The sequence below is a fragment of the Amblyraja radiata genome, chromosome 8 (assembly GCF_010909765.2).
Source record: "Amblyraja radiata isolate CabotCenter1 chromosome 8, sAmbRad1.1.pri, whole genome shotgun sequence".
Classification (NCBI taxonomy): Eukaryota; Metazoa; Chordata; class Chondrichthyes; order Rajiformes; family Rajidae; genus Amblyraja; species Amblyraja radiata.
Genome location: NC_045963.1, coordinates 18,497,815 through 18,506,308, shown reverse-complemented (window position 1 = coordinate 18,506,308; position 8,494 = coordinate 18,497,815).

Below are 8,494 nucleotides of genomic sequence, written 5' to 3'. Positions count from 1 at the left end.
CTGTTCCCCATTCCCGCATCTATTCAGTATTCACTGACATCGCCTGTGCTCCTCTCCCCTTCTACCCCCCCATCTATTCATCCTGCGCTGATCACCCTATCCACCTCGCATTGATTCTCCTGCCACCCCCCCATCCATCCTACACTGGTCCCCCAACTTATCCTGTACTTACCCCCCTTCCCATCCATCCTGCACTTCTCCTCCATCCATCCTGTACTGATCCCCCATCCATCCTGTGCTAATCCACGCATTCATCCCGTACTGACCCACTCTCCATTTACCCTGCACTTTCCCCTCATTCATCCTGTAGTGATCCCCCATTCATCCAGAACAGACCCTCCGATCCACACTGTACTGACCCCCCCCCCCCCATTCATCCTGCGCTGATCTCCCCCCCCCATCCATCCTGTACTGATCCTCCCATTCAAGAAGAATGGGGGGTACAGTCTGAAGAAGGGTCTCGACCCGAAACGTTGCCTATATCCTTCGCTCCATAGATGATGCCTCACCTGCTGAGTTCTCCAGCACTTATGTCTACCCCCATCCATCCCGTACTGAACCCCCTCACTCAACACCACTGACATCCCCCGTGCTCTCCCCTCACAATTTTACCTACTCCAACCAACACGTACTTATTCACCTGCCTCAATCCATCCATTCTGCACTGACTGCCTACTAACCCCCCACCCCCGCCATCTATCCACCCCGCACTGATTCATACACCCCCCACCCCCCTGACCCTATGGTGCTTGAAATGTCTTCAGAGCGAACATTGACTAGGGATGTCAGGACTTTCATATGAAGAAAGACTGGATAGACTCGGCTTGTACTCGCTAGAATTTAGAAGATTGAGGGGGGATCTTATAGAAACTTACAAAATACTTAAGGGGTTGGACAGGCTAGATGCAGGAAGATTGTTCCCGATGTTGGGGAAGTCCAGAACAAGGGGTCACAGTTTAAGGATAAGGGGGAAGTCTTTTAGGACCGAGATGAGAAGAACATTTTTCACACAGAGAGTGTTGAATCTCTGGAATTCTCTGCCACAGAAGGTAGTTGAGGACAGTTCATTGGCTATATTTAAGAGGGAGTTAGATGTGGCCCTTGTGGCTAAGGGGATCAGGGGGTATGGAGAGAAGACAGGTACGGGATACTGAGTTGGATGATCAGCCATGATCATATGGAATGGAGGTGCAGGCTCGAAGGGCCAAATGGCCTACTCCTGCACCTATTTTCTATGTTTCAATGTAACTGTCAAGATGATTTGACAGCTCGACGATGGATGTGGGAGGCCAGCAGTTTAGTCCTTTTGATTCTCCAAGCCACCCATCTTTCAGTTCGCTCATGGGATCGGGAAGAATTTATTCTCCACATTTCAAGAATTCCTTGTATTGATCAGCATGATGACATTTTTCTTCACCGGCAGTCAGTAGCACAGGGTTCTTCATGTACGATGCAGCGTAAGCAAGAGCAGCGAGTTTGTCTTTTAGTCCCGTCTTTTTCAACCCCCTGTCTGTTAAAAAATGCTTCAAAGCTCCAGTGTCGTAATTTTGGTCAACCATAACCAATATAAGATTCAAAGAAGACGAAAACTCAGATTGAAAATGTACTCACAGTTTATACAGCGTTGTGTTCGCTTTTTTAAAATCCCGAATGACCTTTGACAAATCCCATGATTCCTTGCGTTTATCGAGATACTGAACTTGCTTATAACAATCTGCCTTCTTGTTTTGCCACTCAAGCGGGAAACGTCACGTTATACATTATACCGCATCTGCATTGGCCACTCACTCACCTGTCCAAATTACATTGGAGACCCTCCTCACAGCTCCCACACCACCAAACCTAGTGCCATCCACAAACTTGGAAATGCCACATTCAATACTCACATCTAAATAACTAGTATGTATTGTGAACAGATCACAGATTCGTAAGACAGGAGCAGAATTAGGACATTCAGCCCTTTGAGCCTACTCCACCATCCAATCATACATTTCCTCACTAGTCACTCCCTGCCACTTGTCTTGCGTCTGTCAGCCAGTTTTCGCTGTGTAATTACATCACTCCCAATCTGATGTATATTACTGTTTTGCATACTAATCTCTGATATGGAACCTTGCCAAAAATCTTCTGAAAGTCCAAACACGTCAGATTCATTTTTTTTCCATTCCACTCTATATTAGCTGCATTTTCAAAAAATTCTAGTAAATCTGTCTAGCATGATTTCGCTTTTGTAAGTCCATATTGATTCAGAACAATCCTGTTATTTTTTTCCAGAACCAGTGTTAATAATGGTCTTGAGCACTGTCCAACGACCGGTTTTAGGATAACAGGCTTATAATACCCTGTTGTTAGTTCCTTCCGTTTAAAATGAGATTATATTAGTTACCTTCATCTAAATGCTGTATTAATTCGGCTGTGGATAACTTAGTCATAGGGCTTGTTACACATTTAAAATAACCACTGGATACAAAAAGGCTTCAGGAGGATATGGACACACTTACCAAGTGGGCAGGAACATGGTAGATGGAATATAATGTGGAGAATGTGAGATCATCACATTGAGGAAGAAAAACAGAGTACTTTCGAAATGCTGACAAATTGGGAAATGTTGTCTGTCATTCCATTGAGTCAACCTATAATTTAATGAGATTGTGGTAATTTTATGGACCATTGCAGTCCAATCCCTTTGGCAATCTTACAGAACTTGATCTCTGCTTTATGTGCCCATCAGCCAGGGAGATAATAGTCGCTTTTAAGAGCCTATCAAGACTGTCAAATTAGGCTGTTTCAGAATCGTGTATTAGAAGATTGCTTTGTCAGTAGTCCCACAAACATACCCAAATGGAACTTTTTCATATATTGATATGGTCTACTGAATTACAAGTTTTATTAGTGTTACTGGGAAACATGAAGCAGTTTTGGTCAATTCAAGGTGCAGATAAGTATTTATGTGCCAAGTTAGAAGAGCAGAGATAGTGGCTTTAACCATGTTTCCTCTATCAGGACCAGGTCACTTCCGCATTGTTATTTTGACCAAAATAAAAGTAACCATGGGAACCTGAGAGTGTGAAAAATGTTGTGTCACATGGCAATAAAACACAGGAAGGCTTGTTTTTGTTGCCTGGGCAACCACGGGTTGTACGGTTCTTCTGCAGAGAAATGTGCCCTCCTACTGGCGAGGCAGGAAAGCACACCACACAGTTCAGGAAGAATCTGCAAATGTCCGCAGAAACAGACATAAGTGATTCGGAAATAGTCGAAAGGCAGGAAGGTAGTTATGAGCAGTGCTGATGTAGAGGTATTCTGAATGCACTGATGCTAAACTGGAATGATTAAGGGTGCATGCTCAATGGCCTCTACTAGACATTTGGTGGTGAAGGAGAAAACAGCACTATTTTTAAGAACCCTATCATTTAAATGGCAAAGAATTAGAGATGTGCATTAATCCGGCTATGAATCACTTAGATACAAGGCACGTTACACATAGACAGATGTTTACCAGGACACAGTTGCCCAGTGCTTTGTGGAAGCACCAAGGACCTTCGAAGGTCATGGTTGGCAATGATGCATGTGAGAATCAACTGCTTTTGATCATGTAAAACGCACTGTCCATTACTGGACAGGACCGACCGTGGAAACTTCACTTGGCTAGGAAATAGCTCTAGATGGTCTTTTAATACTGTATGCCAACCTCGTCAGTGATTCGTATAATGATGGCATAAGGCCCAGGTCCAACCTGCCACAATGCCAGGCTTAACTTTTGCTGGCCTTTTTTGGTGCACAACACAGCTAAAGTAGGGGTAGAGGAAGAACTAGTAAATTGGAAGAAAATAAAATGCTGGTGATGGTTCACCACAGTAGAATTCAGTTATGCAAGGGAGCTGAACAATGTCATCAAGCTCTCACATTCTTTCAATAGTAAAAGCAGCAATGGTAGTTAATACAAAGGAGCTGGACAATGTAAAAATGCTCCTTCGATATTACATGCTTTGTTCCGAATCTCATCTCCATTAATTCATCTTCATAAACCTCAATGATGAACCTTTAAATTGGGTTAAGGAGCAGCAAAAATGCCCACCAGCGTGTAAGACCAGTCTAGACTCTGATATTTTTACATGTCTATTCTGACCGAGAGCATTGAGGATCTTAAGGTCACAAGTGATAGGAAAAGTATTAGGCCATTTGGTCCAACAAGCCTACTCCGCCATTCAATCATGGCTGATCTATCTCTCCCTCTTAATCCCATTCTCCTCCTCATAACCCCTGACACCCGTACTAATCAAGAATCTATCTATGTCTGCCTTAAAAATATCCATTGACTTGGCCTCCACAGCCTTCTGTGGCAAAAAAATCCAGATTCACCACCGTCTGACTAAAGACATTCCTCCTCATCTCCTTCCTAAAGGAACATCCTTTAATTATGAGGCTATGACGAGTCCTAGACTCTCCCACTAGTGGAAACATCTTCGCCACATAAACTCTATCCAAGACTTTCACTATTCTGTACGTTTCAATGAGGTCCCCCCTCATTCTTCTAAATTCCAGCGAGTACAGGCCCAGTACCGTCAAATGCTCATCATATGTTAAGCCACTCATTCCTGGGATCATTCTTGTAAGCCTCCTCTGGACCCTCTCCAGAGCCAGCACATCCTTTCTCTGATATATTGCCCAAAATTACTTACAATACTCCAAAAGCAGCCTGAACAGCACCTTATAGAGCCTCAGCGTTACATCCCTGTTTTTGTATTTTAGCTCCCTTGAAATAAATGCTGGCATTGCGCTTGGTTTCTTTACTACCGATTCGATTTGTAGATTAACTTTTTGGGAATCCTGCACCAGTCTTTTCAGGTGAGGCAGAGGTTCACTTGCACCTCCTTCAACCTCATCTACTGTGCCCACTGTTCCAATTGTGGATTCCTACATATCGGCGAGACCAAGTGTTGGCTCGGCAGTTGTATAGCTGAACACCTCCGCTCAGTCCACCTAAACCTACCTGATCGCCCGGTTGCTAAACACTTTAACTCCCCCTCCCATTCCCACACTGACCTTTCTGTCCTCAGCCTCCTCCATTGTCGGAGTGAGGCCCAGCGCAGATTGGAGGAACAGCATCTCATATTTCGCTTGGGTAGCTTACACCCCAGCGGTATGAACATTGACTTCTCTAACTTCAAGTTTTCCCTCTCAAGTTCAAGTTCAAGTTCGTTTATTGTCATGTGTCCCTGTATAGGACAATGAAATTCTTGCTTTGCTTAAGCACACAGAAAATAGTAGGCATTTACTACAAAACAGATAAATGTGTCCATATACCATGATCTCACCATCCTTCCCCCTTCCCAGTACTTCGACCAGTCTTATCGTGTCCGACTACATTTTATCTGTTTGCTTTGTTGTTACCTGCTCCCAACTAACAATGATTTATTATACATTTACCTTGATCTCCATTCCCTTTATCCTGTTTTCCCACCTTACTCTTCCTTGTCTATGTACTTCCCTCTCCCCTGACATCAGCCTGAAGAAGAGTCTTGACTCGAAACATCACCCGCTCCTTCTCTCCAGAGATGCTGCCTGTTCCACTGAGTTACATCCAGTATTTTGTGTTTGTCTTCGCGGTAGATAGTAGCTTAGGACTGCTCGGATGGTTCAGTTGCCTGTAAACAGCTGGGAAGAAACTGTCCCTGAATCTGAAGGTGTGTGTTTTTACACTTCTATACCTTTTGCCCGATGGGAGAGGGGAGAAGAGGGAGTGGCCGGGGTGCGACTTGTCTTTGAGCGGGGGCTTCAGCGGCGGGCGCAGCGTGGACTCTCGGCATGGAGCGGGCGAGCCCTCGCTGGGGCTCGCTGGAGGGGAGCGCTCCGTTTCGCTGGCCCGCGGCAGCCGGCAGCCTGAAGCCGCGGTCTGCAGAGCGCCAGATGGCGCGGCGTCCGCAGCCCGGGATCCCTCGTGGGGGACCCGGGGGAAGAAGAAGCCATCACGGCTGGCCCGCGGCCAACTTCTACCAGCGGGTGCGGCATGGACTTACCATCACCCCTGGAGGGGAGCTTCGACCATCGGCCCTGCGGTCTGCGGTGCTTCTGGTTGCGGCACGGCGAGAACCTTACATTTTCGACCGCCGGCCTGCGGCCTACACCAACCTGAAGCCGCGGTCTCCGGTGGGGAAAAGCCGATCCTGGACTTACTTTGACTCTGACTTTGTCCCTTACCATCTGGACGCCCGCAGCAACGGCTGCGGAGGGTGGAGGTCCCGACCACGGGGGGAAATGGAGGAGGACTGGCCAAGTTCTGTGCCTTCCACCACAGTGATGAATGCTGTGGTGGATGTTTGTGTTACATTTTTATTGTGGTTGTGTGTTCTTTATTACTGTACCACTGTTGACAACTCAAATTCCACCGACCCTGGTTGTGTGGCTAATAAATTCTATTCTATTCTATTCTATTATGGTGGCGGTCTTGCCGAGGCAGCATGAGGTGTAAATAGAGTAAATTTACAAACCAGACGAAACAATTGATGAATTGGTGTGTGGTTGTTAGTTTCAATCAAGCCATTTTACTATTGGATTTTGCATTGTGAAACAAGAAAAGTAATGCTGAATTAGTATGACTAGTCTACCACTTGTTCATCATAGCTGCACAAATCTGAGGAAAGAAAAGGATTAACATGGATTACTGAGGGAAAATCTTACAATGAATTGTTTGGCAACTCAGTAGTTTCACCTCAAAAAATAGAATACTGAAGGAATTCAGCAGGTCAAGCAACATCTATGGTGAGAATGTACAGAGGATGTGTAATAATAATAATAATAAATTTTATTTATGGGCGCCTTTCAAGAGTCTCAAGGACACCTTACAAAAATTGAGCATGTAGAGGAAAAACATGTAAGGGGAATGAAATAAATAGTAGAGACATGACTAGTACACAAAGTAAAGACAGAATTCAATACAAAACACAGTATGAGGCAATTAATGCACAGATGAAAAGGGACGGGGACGTGGGGCTAAGGATAGGCAGAGGTGAAGAGATGGGTCTTGAGGCGGGACTGGAAGATGGTGAGGGACACGGAATTGCGGATCGGTTGGGGGAGGGAGTTCCAGAGCCTGGGAGCTGCCCTGGAGAAGGCTCTGTCCCCAAAACTGCGGAGGTTGGACTTGTGGATGGAGAGGAGACCGGCTGATGTGGATCTGAGGGACCGTGAGGGTTGGTAGGGGGAGAGGAGGTCAGTGAGATATGGGGGGGCCAGATGGTGGAGGGCTTTGTAGGTGAGGACCAGGATTTTGTAGGTGATCCGGTGGGAGATGGGAAGCCAGTGAAGTTTTTTGAGGACTGGAGTGATGTGATGCCAGGATTTGGTGTGGGTGATGAGTCGGGCGGCTGCGTTCTGGACCAGTTGGAGTCGGTTGATGTAGGTGGAGCTGATGCCAAGGAGAAGTGAGTTGCAATAGTCCAGTCGGGAGGAGATGAAGGCATGGATGAGACTTTCAGCAGCGGGCGGTGTGAGAGAGGGTCTGAGTTTGGCGATGTTGCGGAGATGAAAGAAGGAGGTTTTAATGACATGGCGGATGTGAGGCTCAAGGGAGAGGGTGGAATCAAAGATCACGCCAAGGTTGCGGGCCTGGGGAGATGGGGAGACAGTGGTGCCGTCGATGGTGAGAGTGGGGTTATTGATTTTGCTGAGTGTGGCTTTGGAGCCTATGAGGAGGAATTCTGTCATCGCTGTTGAGTTTGAGGAAATTTTGTTGCATCCAGGTTTTTATAGCTGACAAACAGGAGTTGATATGGGAGGGGGGGGGGGGGGGGGGGGGGGGTTGGGGGGGGATTTGGTGCTAAGGTAAATCTGGGTGTCATCAGCGTAACAGTGGAAGTCCAGATTGAAGTGGCGGAGTATCTGACCAAGGGGGAGGATGTAGATGATGAAGAGGAGGGGGCCGAGTACGGAGCCTTGGGGAACGCCTTGAGTGACTGCGGCTGTAGCAGAGGTGTGGTTGTGGAAAGAGATGAAGTGGGATCTGTTGGAAAGGTAGGAACGGAGCCAGCTGAGTGCAGAGCCTTCAATGCCGAGGTCTTTGAGTCTGGTGAGCAGGATGTTATGGTTCACTGTATCGAAGGCTGCGCTCAGGTCAAGGAGGATGAGGATGTTGAGGGAACCAGTGTCAGCAGAGGTGAGGAGGTCGTTGAGGACTTTGAGGAGAGCAGTTTCTGTGCTATGGAGGGGGCGAAAGCCAGATTGGAGGGGTTCAAGTAGGTTATACGCACCTCAAAAAATAGAATACTGAAGGTATTCAGCAGGTCAAGCAACATCTATGGTGAGAATGTACAGAGGATGTGTAAGAAGGAACTACAGATGTTGGTTTAAATAGAAGATAGACACAAAAAACTGTCGTAACTCAGTGGGTCAAGACAACATCTCTGGAGAAAAGGGATGCTCCGCTCTGTGATCTTTGGGCTGGAGCGCGGGTTGCGTTCAAATTCCCCGCCGCGAGCGGCTGCCTGGAGACCGG